Raw genomic sequence first — 16,975 nt, 5'->3', positions numbered from 1 at the left:
CTGCATCCAAGAACGCATAAGTCACCATGGTCTCCTGGCTTCTTTTAGATTTCACTTGGACAGGCAGAATAGAAAGTGCACAATCCTGCTGACCGGCCCCAGTTGAACCACTGGTCTGAACGGACACTACAGCACTTTCTCTGGCCACATCTGAACCATTATTAACCTGTGTTGAACTCGTTTGTTTCACTTTGGAGTGAATATGCAACAATGTGGGGTGTTTAAAATTGCATACTCTGTACGTCAGGCGTTTTCTGAAATCTTTACTCTTGTGCCCAAAACACATCACATTCTCCTTCAAAAAGACATCTTCTCTTCTTGTGTCCTTTTATCCAGAAGAAGGCAAATATCCAAAGAATGACCATCTCCACAAAACAAAGAAACTAACAAGTTCTTCTCTCCTTTATTCACAGGTTCCACTCTCTTCTTAACATATGTTACAGTTGTGGCAAAACTACTGCTTCTAGGTTTTGAACCAATTTGACACTTGACCATTTTCAGTTCTTTTCTTCCCATTTCAGGTTCATCTTGGATATCCCCAAAAAGGGGGTCACGTGCTATCTTAACTTGTTTTTCCACAAACTCCACAATATACTGAAACGTGACTCTACAGTAGGGCTGGGCGATAAAACATAACGATATGTATTGCGAAATAACTTTTTCTCAATATAAATGTGAGACTTTTTTTGTTTTTTGGACAGACACGACAATAGCCAATCCGAATTAAGTAGCGCCGTGCCTAACCAATCAATCACTCTGGGAACAGAATCACATCAAGTTAGGTGGACGTGTTACAAGCACAAGTTTAGTAGCAAGCAGCACATGTGTAGATGTTTTGGCTGGAGCTGCCGACTCGGCAACAGAGAAAATGAGTGTTCCGTCTGATGAAAAACTGACCAAGAACTTTGGTGACCAGTTTACTAAAAAGGACACAGAACAAGGTTCAAATGACAAAGACATTGTTGAAAGGAATGGCCCAAGAAGTTCCTTAGTGTGGAGGTATTTTGATTATTTGAAGTCTGACAAAAAAGCAGAGAAGCGTGCACTGTAAACTGTGCAGAAAGCATGTTCCCACAAAGTCTGGAAATACCACCGACCTTTTTTATCACCTGAAGCAGTGCCACCCAGTAGAGCACGCACAATGTTGGACTGAAACGAGGACTGATTCTCCATCAAAAACAATCATGGGAAGGATTGTGCAGCAGCAACAGTCCATAGAGTCGGCTTTCTCTAGCATTATACCATATGACAAAAAACGAAGAGACACAGCGACATAACAAATGCAGTAGCTTACTGTCTAGGTAAAGACATGTTACCAATAAACACAGTCGAAAATGACGGATTCAAGCAGCTAATTAAAGTAACTGAACCCGTTACCAGCTCCCTGGCATAAACATTTCTCTCAGCCAGCACTTCCAAAACTTTATTCAGAGTGCCAAGAGATTGTTGAGAAGGAGCTGCAAAGTGTGTCATACTTCGCTACCACATCCGACATGTGCTCAAGTCGTACGTTGGAACCTTTCCTTAGCCTCACTGCCCATTGTATCGAGCAAGATTGGAATTTGAAAATGTCTTCAAACTGTCTACTTTCCTGACAACCATACAGGTGAAGTCATTGCTTTAGGACTGTCAGAAGCGCTTGCATCCTGGGGACTGACTGAAGACAAACAAGTCTGCATCACAACCGATAGTGGGACAAATATACAGTAGTAAAGGCTACATCCCTAAACAACTGGACCCGGCTCCGGTGCTTTGGACATCAACTTCCCTCAGCTATTGGTAAGTTGGGGAACAGAAAGTACCAATCTTATTTGTATTTTCAGCCCATATAAATATTATAACTAGTAATCTACATTCATTTACAGGCTTATTATGAAAATAAAAAAAAACTTACCACTATCAGAGATTGAATTTTCTTCATCATATAGGCCTATTTAACTGAGGTGATAGTTGGTGTTGGCATGCATCATACTAAAGTATTCAGCCACTCTTCTGTGTAAATCAAGTTGACAAAATATGAGACTCCTCTCCTCCCAATATAATTAAGGGTTTTGCGATTTCATCAGGATCCCAATTAGCTAATGCAACTTTGATAACATAAATTCTCAACTAGTAGTCTGCCAACCACCAGGGGGTAAACGCAAGGCCAAGGCTTCATTAAGCTGCCTAAAGAAGAAAGGTCGCAGTAGCACCCCTTTTACAGTCGGCAGCCAGTTGTACTCAGTGTTGCCAACGTAGCGACATTTAGTGAGTTTTCACTCACCTCTACCCATTTTTTTTTTTTCCAAAAATTGACTAGTGACAAATCTAGCACCTTTTTCTGGTGACATTGGAGACTTTTGTAGACTTACGTAAAAGAGCGTATAGTTTACTCTTCAATGAGGACTGGGTGCTGCGCCGACTCCTCTCCCATCCAAAGCACTCAGAAGAGGCTTGTTCCTCATGCAGCAGAGCTGCATTCAGAGCAGGAGATGATCGCTTCTGTTTCATGACCAGGTTGAAAACGTACAAAGCTGCTGCTGGATGATCCCGCGCTGGCTTAATGTCAGATATTAATGTTTACTAACGAAGAGTGTGGACATAAACATTTAAAAAGTTAAAAGTGTTGTGACATGTTTCAGACTCCTAATTTAAAAATAAATACACTTAATAAAATTAAACTTAAAAACAAAGAAAATATTGACTGAATAATTAAATTTTGCAATTTTTTTCTGTTCTAAACATTTTTAGGTTGACTTTTCTTAAATTTTTGCCTTTCACACAACATCCCTCTCCACGGTAGCATCCATTACAACTGTATATACTAGTGATGAATGCTCGGCTCTTTTGGCTCCTTAACAGCTCTTGATTTAGCATCTTTTGTAGCCCCATAACTTACATTAACTTCTAAAAAATGTATTGAATGTGAATGGTAAATGTATTTGTTGCATTATTTATCATCTATTCTAATTTAAAGTTTACTTTTTTACTAAAATCTGTTGCCAAAAAGTTTGTTTATAATTGGCGCAATAAAAATACATGTTATTCCAAACACGGTGAAAAATTGTGATTAATAATCGTAATTACAATATTCATCAAAATAATTGTGACTATTATTTTGGTCATAATCATACAGCCCTAGGAACAACCATAGCATGAAGATGATCTGCCTCATTATACAGGCTTGATATATTTTCCAGACATGACTGTATTTTTCCAACATTATCAGCACTTTGCATAAGATCTGTAATTTCTCTTATTGCACCTTTGATCCTTTTTACCTTTGCTTGACGTTTTCTTTGGATCCTTTCAACTTTATTTTCAAAAGCTTTAGCTGTAAGTTTTGTTTGTCTCTTCCCAAGTGTTTCATTTAACTCCATTTTTCATTCACAAAATATCCAGTAATCACAAAAATATTTGCTAATTTACAACTATACACAGCCTTTATTTATTTATCTAACTTATGTTTCCACATATACAGTGTGTTATTTTAATTTAATTCCCCTCTACCTCTTCTCCGGGACTATACTAAACTCAACCCTAGTCTTCTGTGTGTACTAGCGGTGGGTATTTATGTACCCAAATACCGATAGCCTCAAACCAGACTGACCGTCTTAGAACCAGAACTACGGCAGGATTCCCAAACGCAACGTTTCAGCCGCTTGACACATGAATGAAAACACTCACAAAATCCCAAAATAAACAAACCAGTACAATCACCTTATGCGAAAGTACCGCTCAGCCTAACAGGGGAAAAAAATAATCCTTTATTAAAAAACAACCATAAATGTTCTCAAACACACTGCGTGTGTGTCGTGTTATAGCAACGGCTACGACAGCAAACAAACAGCAGCAAATTGTGAATGAATGGGCTTTACGAGACTTCAATGCACGTTCACGTCTACCGCTCACAACTTTAAAAGCAAACTCAAACATCCAGGGTTGTACCGATAATACCATTAAATCTGCTTCAACAAGTAGGCAAATATCTTCTGTTAACAAGATGCTTTTTGACGGATGACGGATAAGTTACTAGTTGACATTTTTTCTCTTGACAGAAATTATTTTCTGTTGACAAAATACTGCAGTGCACTAACTTAAATTTTAACCCACATTTATTCACCATTTGGCGGATAGCCCTCTGAGATTTTTTTCACCAAATGAAAAATTTACTCGCATTCGGCGTCTGTCGAGTGTTTATCCCGACCCTGACCACACATGTGCACACATACATTTTATGGGAAAAATAAATAACCTGACAAATGGCTCCTACAAAGGATGCTACCGTGGAAAGGGTTGTAGTGAGAAAGGCAAAAAGTGATGAAAAGGCGACCTAAAAATGTTTAGCAACAGCAAAAAAAAAAAAAAAAAAAAAAAAAAAAACAGAACAAAAAAAAACAAACAAAAAAAAAAATAAAAAAAAATTTTAAGGCAATATTTCTGTGTAAATTGTTTTTTAATTATGATGTCACAACACTTAACTTTTTAAATATGTATGTCCACACTCTTCATTAATAAACATTAATATCTGACGGTAAGCCAGCGCGGGATCAACCGGCAGCAGCTTTGTACGTTTCATTTCCAGCCTGGAAAGAACATTTTCATCATGACAGCAGATGTGGTGAACTATTAGCAAATCAGCTCAAACAAAAGCAGGAAAAAACAACCATCTCCAACATTAAGGACTCAGCAGGAAAGCCGACCCAGATACCCGAAGAGATTAACAACATGTTTAAAGAATTCTATGCAAACTTATACTCATTTGGGAAAACAGATGAGGAAAGAATGAAGTTATTTCTAAACAACATCAACCTACCTGTCACGGTGTATAGCTGGCGCTGAGATTTCCCAACTTTCCCTGACGGCATTCTCCCTCCAGCACAGCTCTGATTGCTGATGCGCTCCACCTGTGCTATGCACTTTAAATACCAGTCTGTGACAACTTTTCCCTGCCAGATCGTCTCGGTTTATCCCTGCACGTTTCCAGCCCTGATCTCCTGCCTGCCAACCTGTTCTCTGATCTTCGACCCGTTTTTGACCTCGATATCCTGACTCTGCCTGCTCCCTGTCTGATAACTCTGTCTGTCATTTGATTCTGCTGATACTCTGACCCTTGGACTGTCCCCAGGATTTGAATTTGGATTACGGAACCTGGCTTTCCCTCGTCAGGAAAGTCTGGAGGATTTACCTGGATCTTTCTGGAGGATTTATCCAGTGTGGATATTCAGCTCTTGTCATTATCAGACCCAACTAACTGTTTTTGGTCCAGCAGTTTCCACAGCCCCAGCGGAGCCCCATTGCTACCATCATGGTTCCTGAAAACCACCCGGCCGGCTTCCATCCCCTCTGCTGGTATCTTACACATTCCCATTCCCATCTGATCACGCTGATTCTCATCTTGGTTCTCCTACCCTCACAGGCTAGCTGACTGTGAGACCAGACTCGACTCCCCTGGAGATATTCTCACCGTTACAATAAAAACCGTTTTACCCAATCCGACTTTTATTGTGGTCCAGTTTGCTGTTACGTGACAGTACGATCTGGCCAGCATTATGGACCCATCAGGAACTGCAGATTGGCGTGCCTGTGTAGAGACTGCTATCATGCAAGAGGAGGCAGGTCTAGGTAAACTAGTCACGGGCGTCAAAGATATTTCTAAGCAACTTGCTGCCTTAACGAGATCTGAATCCACAGGAACAAATCCGTCACCTCTTCCTACCACCCCACCGGTAATCCCAGGACATGAACCCCGGATGGCGCCCCCAGAATGATACTCGGGAGAACCAGGTCAGTGTCGGGCCTTCCTAATTCAGTGCTCCTTACTGTTTGATGGGAATGATGATGGTTGTAATTCAGTGAGGGCAAAAGTTGCCTACGTGGTCTCCTTGCTCTCTGGTAATGCCAGGCTTTGGGGCACAGCAGAATGGGAGAGGGGCTCTCCAGCCTTAACCATGTTTAAGAGTTTTTCCGAGGAGCTACATTGGGTTTTTGATCCAGTAAGACCAGAACGGGAAGCCTCGAGGAATCTGTTTTCTCTCTCCCAGGCTGGCAGGTCAGTGACGGATTATATCATTGATTTCCGCACGTTTGCTGCTGACAGCACATGGAATGACTCTTCCCTGTTCGATGCATTTCACCAAGGATTATCTGAACAGATTAAGGATAAACTTGCCGCCAGAGACCCCCCTAAGGACCTTAATTCCCTCATGGACGTCGCAACACGGATTGACCAGCGACTTCGAGAGAGACGGGGAGAGAGAGAGGTAGCGGCATTGGGGTGAGCAGGTTCGGATCCTCTGATAAACTCCCAACGCAGGCTGTCACAGACAAAGCCCCCACAGCTCCCAGTGACCCTGAGCCCATGCAGATCGGCCGTTCTAAGTTGTCCCCGGCCAAAAGAGAAAGGAGAATCTCAAATAGACTCTGTTTATATTGTAGTCAACAGGGTCATATAATACGATCCTGTCCAGTAAAAGGAAGGGCTCAGCAGGGGTCGGGAGGACCCTGCTGAGCTGGACTCTGCTGGACCCATCTGTCTCCCTACCAATTTTTCACATCCAAATCACAGCTGCTTATCAGGAACACACACTAGCAGTTTTTATTGATTCCGGGGCCGACACTGAATTCATTGACAGACAGGTGGCCGAACAGCTGGGTATTAGTTTTTCCCCTCTCTCGAAACCCGTTTCAGTCCGAGCTCTGGATAATCACCTGTTACACAAGGTCACCATGAAAACTCAACCCGTGCCTGTCATTTTTGCTAACAATCACCATGAAACCATCAGCTTCTATGTAATTGATTCACCTCAGATTCAGCATAACCTGGCTCCAACTACACAACCCACACATAGATTGGAGGGCAAAATAATAATAAGGGGAGTTAACTGCCTGACTACATGTTTGCGCTCTTTCCCTGCAACACCAGGTCAAACACCAGAGCCATCAGAATCTAGCTACCCCACACTGGACAAAAAGACCTGAGATCCAAAGGATACAAGTCTCTGTATCCGCGGCATATCCTGACTGTTTCCGGGTATATACAGGGTGTGCAGAATTATTAGGCAAGTTGTATTTTTGAGGATTAATTTTATTATAGAACAACAACTATGTTTGCAATGAACACAAAAGACTCATAAATATCAGAGCTGAATATTTTTGGAAGTTGGACTGGGGCTTTTTTAGTTTTAGTATCTTAGGAGGATATCTGTGTGTGCAGGTCACTATTACTGTGCATAATTATTAGGCAACTTAACAAAAACCAAATATATACCCATTTCACTTATTTATTTTCACCCGGGAAACCAATATAACAACTCAAAATTTACAAATATACATTTCTGGCATTCAAAAACAAAACAAAAACAAATCAGTGACCAATGTAACCACCTTTCTTTTCAAGGACACTCAAAAGCCTGCCATCAATAGATTCTGTCAGTGTCTTGATCTGTTCACGATCAACATTGCGTGCAGCAACAACCACAGCCTCCCAGACACTGTTCAGAGAGGTCTACTGTTTTCCCTCCCTGTAGATCTCACATTTGATGAGGGACCACAGGTTCTCTATGGGGTTAAGATCAGGTGAACAAGGAGGCCATGTCATTATTTTTTCGTCTTTTAGACCTTTTCTGGCCAGCCATGCGTGTGATGGAGCATTGTCTTGCATGAAAATCATGTTTTTCTTGAACGACGCTGACTTCTTCCTGTACCACTGCTTGAAGAAGGTGTCTTCCAGAAACTGGCAGTAGGACTGGGAGTTGAGCTTGACTCCATCCTCAGCCCGAAAAGGTCCCACAAGCTCATCTTTGATGATACCAGCCCATACCAGTATCCCACCTCCACCTTGCTGGTGTCTGAGTCGGAGTGGAGCTCTCTGCCCTGTACTGATCCAGCCACGGGCCCATCCATCTGACCCATCAAGACTGACTCTCATTTCATCAGTCCATAAAAACTTAGAAAAATCAGTCTTATGATATTTCTTGGCCCAGTCTTGACGTTTTATCTTGTGTGTCTTGTTCAGTGGTGGTCGTTTTTCAGCCTTCCTTACCTTGGCCATGTCCCTGAGTATTGCACAGCTTGTGCTTCTTGGCACTCCAGTGATGTTGCAGCTCTGAAACATGGCAAAACTGGTGGCCAATGGCATCTTGGCAGCTTCACGCTTGATTTTCCTCAGTTCATGGGCAGTTATTTTGCGCCTTGCTTTTTCAACAAGCTTATTGCGACCCTGTTGACGATTTTGAATGAAACGCTTGATTGTTCGATGATCACGCCTCAAAAGCTTGGCAATTTTAAGAGTGCTGCATCCCTCTGCAAGACATCTCACTATTGTTGACTTTTCAGAGTCTGTCAAATCTCTCTTCTGACCCATTTTGCCAAAGGAATGGAAGTTGCCTAATAATTATTAACACCTGATATAGGGTGTTGATGTCATTAGACCACACCCCTTCTCATTACAGAGATGCACATCACCTGATATGCTTAACTGGTAGTAGGCTTTCAAGCCTGTACCGGTTGGAGTAGAACAACATGCATAAAGAGGATGATGTGATCAAAATACTAATTTGCCTAATAATTCTGCACACACTGTACAGGAAGATCGGTCTGTAACAGATCCTATTATAGGATACCCTCCTTATACACATCTATAGCAAATCCTAGTATGGGATATGCCGCGGATACACATCTGTGATAGATCCTAGTATTGGATACCCTCCATATACACAACTTTAAGAAATCCTAGTGTATGATATTCTCCGTATACACATCCGTCGCAGTTAAATCTCTGTCCTTCAGTCACGATCAACAGCAGTGTTGCATTTAATTTTAAATATGTTGTCCCCTGTCTTTCTGTCTTGATTACCTTACTTTCATACTTGATACAGAGTGAATGGTGGATAACATTATAAAAACGATTTAGAATAGACTTACTAGGTTCATACACATTTAATGATTAGAGTGAATGGTGAAAATTATTCTTGCAATAAAAACGATTTAGGAAACTATCTGTGACTAAAACAAATTGTGGCATCATCCTGTGGACACACACAAGCTGTAACAGCTTCACCCGCCCTTTGAATTCTTTGTGTCACGTAGTTAAACAATCATCTCCCTTCTCTCCTCCATTCAGGTCTAATACAACAGCTGACCGACCAGGCTGCAGGTTCAGTGTTAGAGCCGAGACATGCCAGATCACGTCTGTGACGGGGCGTCGCTGTGAAAGCAGCCTGCAGGCTTATTGAATATGTAGGAAACTATCTGTGGACTTTGACTGTTTGAAACAAAATGTTGCATCATCCTCAGGACACACACAAACTGTAAGAAGTGCACCTGCCCTCTGAAATGTTATGTTTGTGTCACGCAACTGCGGCCGACCAAGCTGCAGGTTCCGTGTCAGAGCCGGTTGTCTTGGCAACGCGTCACAACGAGCAATATTAAATAGTCCACTCATCTGCTTCTTGTGAAAAACTTACAATTTTAATGGTAAAAAACAGCAATAACGTATTAATAATTGATTTAATATTTATTTATTTCATAAGTCACCATGGTATAAGTGGGATAATGCCCTTCAAGGTGTCCAATATCAGAAACGATCTGACGCGAACGCCTTCGTGTGAATACATCGTCGGGCATTAGGTATACATACATAACAAATCCCATAACCCAACTAGTACACAACTTAATTTTGCCCTCTCTGGTGACCCTCGTCCATTTTTACCCCTTTAAATGACATTTTGTTTGAATGACTTTTTTACTAATTATTCACTTATGTAAAATAAATATAACAATTGGAGTTTTGGATATGTCTAAGATTAGCAAAATGAATAAATAAATGGATTCAGCTGTTTTTACATTGTAGGCAGATGCAGGAATTCCTGGTATTTTCCACAGTGATGTTACAACATCATGGACCCACCTGGGGGTGCTAATAGTGATTTCTTTGCTTGTGTTATTGTATTATTTCAGATTATCAACATGTTGATTTAGATGTTAATTACAAACTTGTTTCACACATATACTGGAAAAAAAAATTAAAATATTGGTCTTCCCATGGGGTCCCAAAGCTCCATAATACAACTCTCCATGAGTTGTAAAACAGAGGTGGAAAGTAACTAATTATATTTACTCAAATTACTGTAACTGAGTAGTTTTTGTGAGTAATTTGTAATTTTTTCAAGTAGTTTTTTAAATGGGTAATTTTACTTTTACTCAAGTGCATTTTGATCCAAGTAGTTTACTTCATTACATTGGAAATCTCCCCTGTTACTGAGTAAAAATGCCGGGAAAAAAACATTAGCCTGAACAGCCATTATGCCGAATGTCACAAATTGTCCATCTCTGCTCCTAATCTACTTTGGTCACGTTCCACGCCCACTGATGCGCGGACATGCATGGACGTGTCAAGTTTGTGCAGGCAGAATTCTCACTGATCATGGCTAGTGCCGAGCAAGAGATGGAGATGGAGGACGCTGATGCTGAGGATTGCCAAGCAGAGACATGGAATGCCGGGGGAAGAGATGAATCGGAAAGGGAAGGAAATCCTTGGACATATCTCAGCCAGCTCTTTGTGTTCAAACACAAACAAGGCAATAAGTTCATCATGCAATGTAAAATGTGCCTGCCTCGCCAGACAGAGATGTCGGCTTTCAAAAATTCCACATTAAATCTACAAAAGCATGTGGCGGTAAGTAGCATCAATAGCTTATTTTAGTCTTGTTCATTTGTTTCTTACTAACAAATACTTAGTAATAAGTGAACAATACAGAATACTACTATCTTTGTCATCTGAAGTTGTAGCTGTTTGTAGGACTCTAATGACAGATAAATAATTGCTTAATTGTCAGATGTTGTTTGTCATTCAACAGGTCTTCTCTATGTGAGACAACACCTCAACCAAACGGCTGAGTCAGAGGAGTGTGCTGGAAAAGGACAGCAGCATTCATCAGATGAAGAGGATTTGTTCTCTATCATGAAGTCCAGAAGGTCAGAGAGGAGTTGAAGGCTACCTTGTGTGCGTCTAGAACATATGGATCTTCTAAACTCTTTTCTAAAAATAAAAAAAAACTGTCTGAAACTCAACACCGGCCGTCTGGCCTCAGCCGCTTGCAAGCGTCTTTCCAGCTCTGCTGGTTTCTTGTTCACAGAGATGAAAACGTGGATTAGTGCTACAAACTTTGAAAATCATCCCCTGCTCAAGCTGAACAAGCCCTTTAGAGTCTAATGTTGTAGTATTCACTTGGCAGAATATTCTGTGGGGCACTTTATTTCATTTCTTATATCAGCTGTCAGTGATTGTTAATTTAGACAACTGATTATTTATGTTTGTGATATAAAGAAAAAAAGAGCACAGTTTTGTTAATAAGAATTGCTCAACATTTTCAGCATCATGGATACTTTGAATTGGTTTTATTTTCTCTCTTTTACTGTAGTGTTTTAAAAGTTTATTAAAAACAGTGTTGGATTGGATTTATGACTCTTCTTTTGTTTACATCGGGTAATTTAAAGTAACTAAGTAACTTTTACTCACTTAAATTTAGTACTTTTTACTTTTACTTGAGTAGATCGTTGGTGGGTACTATAACTTTTACTTGAGTAGAATTTAAGCAAAGTAAAGATACTTTAGCCTAATTACAATTTTTCAGTACTTTTTCCACTTTTTACCTAAGAAGTGGACCAGTGGAGCTGTGGACTGTACAGATGATTTCAGGTCTGCCACCAACCCTAGGTTCACTACTGCTTTCAAGGACAATGTGCATTCCACAACAGTCCTAGAAAACCAGCCACTCACCCTCCCCCAGCAGTACAGGAGATGTGGCCTCTTTGAAGCTGCTCACCTCTAAAGGTCCTCCCACCCCCACCAACACCTCTCTGTCCTGGAGAGAGGGAAACAAAATGTCTTCAAGAGCCTACTTATACTTGGAGCCATATTCCAGCGCTAGGGTAGCAGTGGGGGGCTTATGTCCTGTAAATACTGTTTGTGTTCTGTTTTGTTTTTGTGTGTGTGTGTGTGTGTGTTCTTTTTTCACTTTTATTGTTTTTGCTAATCCCAAGACAAATTCATTGTATTTGCAAACTTACTTGACAATAAAGACCTATTCTGATTTTAAAATTGTTTATTAGTCAGAGTTGCTGAGTAAAAATAAGAAAATGTATTGAAGTAGCCATGAAGTCGACTTCAGTCATCAACATGCTGACACAGTCACTGAGTGTCCAGTGGGTTTATTTACTAAGAGATAATTCTTCTTTTTCATTTCTCCTGAGTTAGTATCTGGTCACTGTTATGCTACTTTCATGATATGTCTTTTTTGGTTTGGTTATTATTTAAAAGCTCTTGATGACTACCAGCTCTGTTTTCTTTTTTTTTTTTTTTTTTGTAAAAGTTGTAGGAAATGTTCGGGTGTGTTCATGTACAGGCGTAACAGTTTGTTGTCTGGTGATGGTGTGGATTGAAGGGTCATTGCCTTCTGTCTGTGATGTTTTTGTCTCCTTTTTTCTTTCCCTTTTGCTTCTTTTTGCTATTTTCCATCTTTTTCTGTCCCCTCCAGTCAGGTCCAGCAAGATTACATAGATTCTGCGATTCAAAGTAAATAAATAAATGAATCTGATTATGAAGAGGAGCCTTACTTATAAGCCTCCCCTTGGCAGAGCAAATTTGTTCAGGATGATACATCAACCAGATTATCATTTTGCTGCTATGATGCTGGACAGGACAAGTTAAAAAAAAGAAAAACAAAAAAACAAAAACTGTGTCGGCGTCAACTTTGTGTAGAATATTACAAACACAATGCTACAAATGCTACAATGGAGGACAGTTAAGAAAAAAATTAATATTGCAAATATGGTTTGTTACATATTTTTGGAGAAACAACAAATCTTATTCCAAAATCATTAAAAAAGAGGGGGAAAAATCTTTGAGTGATTAATACTGTTTAAGTCTAATCATATCCTTGACCTTAAATGTATCTCAGTATGTATGTATGTATCAGTGATGGAACAACAATGCTTAGTTTCCTCCCTAATTCTTAAAAACTTAACCTTAGTCTTGGTATCACAACGGCCAAAGATTCTTTTCAGTGGAGGTATGTTAAGTTATTAGTCCTAGCTGGGAAGTTTGTTCTCTGCGTTTAACCCATAGTGTTGTTTATGTTCTGTTTATTTTTTTTTTTATAATTCATTGTTTTTAAACCATCACCCCAAAACAAATTCATTTTATGTGCAAACTTGTTTGGCAATAAAGACACATTCTTCTTCTGAAACAGTTTATTTTGCTTAGATGCTGAATAAAAAAGTATCCAGTCAACGACCAAGTAATCAGCTTTGTTTGTTAGAAGATAATAATCTCCTGCTTAAACAATTGAAAATAAAATATACAGAACATAAACTGTATAGCAAGGGGATCAAGTATTAAGTGATATTGAATGAGACCAGTAAGTAAATTAAATCTAGGAGATATACATAAACATATATGAAAAATCCAGGTGTGCATATGCATATACATTTATACATTTAACCATCCGTTAAAGTAAAGTGAGGAAAGAGTCATCTCAATGAAATAAGATTTTTTTTAAAGTAAACTTTAAAGTAAACTCAAGACCACTGAGGTTGGAGCTGTATTGAAAAAGATCTTGTAGAAACTGTGAAGTTCGGCTTGCTGTCAGCCCTTTTCCTTTTATGAATGTGAAATTTCCCTGAGCAACTACTAACAGCAGGTCGCCGCTCACTCTCCCGTGGGATCCTGCTCAACTGTCGCACATCGTGTGACATCATCAATCAGCGCCATTGTAGTTCTGCGCTGCGCTTCTCTTTATTGTCGTGTTTTCCTTAGAGTGCCTCTAGAGAGAGAGTGGCGTCATCTCCGTTCACTGCAATGGTTCAGTTTTTTCACAACAATGGCGGCGTATGGAGCCCCTCAAAAGTTCCCGGAAGTTAGCAAAAGCTAAGCGACGGTCAATGTATTTCAATGGAGCAGATTGTCGGAGCTACACTTCTTCAAGGTAAGATGTTTTAATAGTCATATTTCCATATCAGTTGTGCATCTAAATCAACTTGACATGAGTAATTAAATATGTTGACGGATTGTCACCGTCTAGATTAATATATTTAGAGATTATAAACTGATAAAAGTTTATGCTAGCACACTGATAGCAACAGATGCCACAGGCTGATGAATGTAAATTCTGTTCGTCAATATAAATTGATCCAACGCCGTTGATAGCGAGGTTAATGTGTAGGGAGAGCGATTGTAGTTACATTTTTATTTAATTTTAATATATTTATAAGGCTGTGGAATTATGGACAAAGATATGAAGATGATTCTGTATGTGGGTCATAATGTGTGACCACCGCATTTCACACATTTAACACTATAGGCCAGGCCAATAATTACACCGTTCATTTTACATAATAACTTGAAAGTGAGCTGTTTTGTCGAATAGTACAGCCAAAACAATTATACAATATTAGGGCTGTCATTTGATATTGCAGGGTGAAAAGTTCAGTCATATATATTCACTATATATTATACTATTATATATTAATTATGTTGTATTATCAGTTCTGGGGTTGCCTGACGTTAACTGGGATACTGTTCTTCTTCACCTTCCTGGTTTGGCCACTTTTAAGTGTTGTTTCCTCTTTTTTTCTATATTCTGCAACCTCAACCATATAAATCTCCCTGTGATGTGTTTAATTTAAAAATAAACTTCCCAATGATATGGTCTTTGAAAATGTGTAATGCATTGTTTTAATATGATTACCTCACATATTTTTTGTTTTCACAGTCCCTGATGGTGGTCAAATGTATCCTGCTGACTTTGGCCATCCATATTTTCCTTCTGTCCCTGTCTTTGGGGAAGCCATACATACGCACGCCTTTCTCTGAGCAATTGGAGCATCCCCATGCAGCACAGCACACCGTGGTGAAGACTGTATTCAAGGATAGCAGAGAAAAGAAATGGCTAGACCTGCTGATCTAGTCGAGTTTTATTGTAAAGGAATTCTTTTAGGTATTAAATGCATTTGGAAAACAAAGGGTGTTTGTCTGATTTATTATGTATATGTAGGGAGTAAGTCTTGGGATAGTTAACAAATAGTGATAGAAAGCCATGTATTTTCCATGAATTGAAATCAAAATTTTATTTATTTGCCATGGATTTTCTGTAAGAACACATTATATTGTGAGTCAGTCTGCCTCAGTCAAAATAAGTCTTAAGACTTAAAAGCAATTCACACAAGTAGATACTAATAAGTAAGAATAGATAACCCATTTATTTGAAATGAATTGGGGATCTAAATTTTATTTATTGGATATAGATTTCCTGTAAGAACAGTTATCATTATGCTGTGAGCCTAGATTTTTTGTGTAGTCAATTGGTAAACCATTGTCGTCACCTGTTGGTATGCCTCAGTCTGAAAGATAAAGTTAAAAAAACAGAAAATATTACGATTTACATGCTGTTGATGTCATACAGGTTTAGTAAAACTTTGATGATTCATATCAATAAACACAACTATAAAAATATTGCAAAGCAAAGCCTTCATTGATCATTATTTACCGATTATCGTAGTTTTCCTATTATTTTGTATTGGCCGCCAAGCACTTCCTGGAACTTTTGGAGGCTACATGGACCACGTGATCGGCAAGCGTTTTGAGCTTCCGGTGGCGCCACTCTCTCTCTAGAGGCACACTAGTTTTCCTGTACAGTCCACGTCAGTAAATTGTAAAAAAATTCTTCGGACAAAGCAAACGACTCTTCTTCTCCCTTTCTTCAGACTCTGAGGACACAGAAATAAGTGTCGATGCCAACGGGCGATTAAAACTTTAATTCTCATATTTGGCGTCCAGCTGGAGCTAGTAGCAGAGCCTGCCGTCCAGTCACATCGGACATTATGTGGAAGTAAGTTGATACTCATTTTTTTAGGCCTTTAAATTGTTTCAGTTGTTATAGATAGTGAGTTACTTAAGTTTAGCTTTGCAGACAAACTTACTGTTATACCCATGTCCGTGAAACTGCAGTAACTTTATTTCAAACTAAGACGCTAGCTTTTATGGGTTCATTCATAGACGTAAGGCCCATCAGTCATTGTTGCGACATGTCCACGTGATCACCATCTTGGAGCTGGCAAGCTCCTCATTAAATGAATACAAGTGAACAGTTGTTTCATTTAAACGGGATTAAATATAAAACGTTTGTACATTTTTGTGTGTGTGTTTTAATATTTATTTTATGGTTGAATCAGTTAAAACTGTTTCTTAATTGTTTAATAACCACTGACAGACAATCGAGTGCTTATTGGGATTAAAGTAAGTTAAAAACATAATGGGTGGACAAAATTACTGTCAAAAGTAAAGGTAAAACCAGGAGTAAATTTGGTTGGCTTCTTTTTTGTTTTGTTTGGTTTTTTTTTTTGTTTGTTTTTTTCCTGTGTAACACAATAGATATTTATATTATAATTCTCTGGTTTAAAAGGTGTCCCTATATAAAGTATTAAAGCCTAATTTGTTGTACATCATTACATCCATATTTTTTATTATAATGTAGATAAAAATGGCACAGAATGTAGATTTTACTCAGTATTTTGATAGCCATTGTCATTTTAAAACAACAAAAACTAACACGATCACAGACTGAGACCTGCGTTTGTAACTAGAAGAGACTAATGATGGAATTAAGCTTTGTTCAAATCCTGCATATTTACATTATAAATGTATATTAATATACATCATGCCTTTTTAGGAAAAATAAACTCAGAATCAAATGTAGAAACAAACGTTCCCTATCCTCTGCTAAGGCTGCAGGTCAGTGGAGAAATAGGATAGAATCAATACCTAAAATGTTGCACAACATATCTGAACATGTTTCAGGGCATTGTGCAGTGTACACCAAAACATGGACAAGATGATGGTGAAACTGGACGTGACTGAAGCGCTGGAGAACTGGAGGTCAGCTGGTGGTTGTAGCAGTAACAGAGGAGCTGTGGAACCACACACTTCACAGCATTT

Source organism: Melanotaenia boesemani (assembly GCF_017639745.1).
Source record: "Melanotaenia boesemani isolate fMelBoe1 chromosome 2 unlocalized genomic scaffold, fMelBoe1.pri SUPER_2_unloc_1, whole genome shotgun sequence".
NCBI classification, from domain to species: Eukaryota; Metazoa; Chordata; class Actinopteri; order Atheriniformes; family Melanotaeniidae; genus Melanotaenia; species Melanotaenia boesemani.
This window is presented reverse-complemented; position numbering follows the sequence as displayed.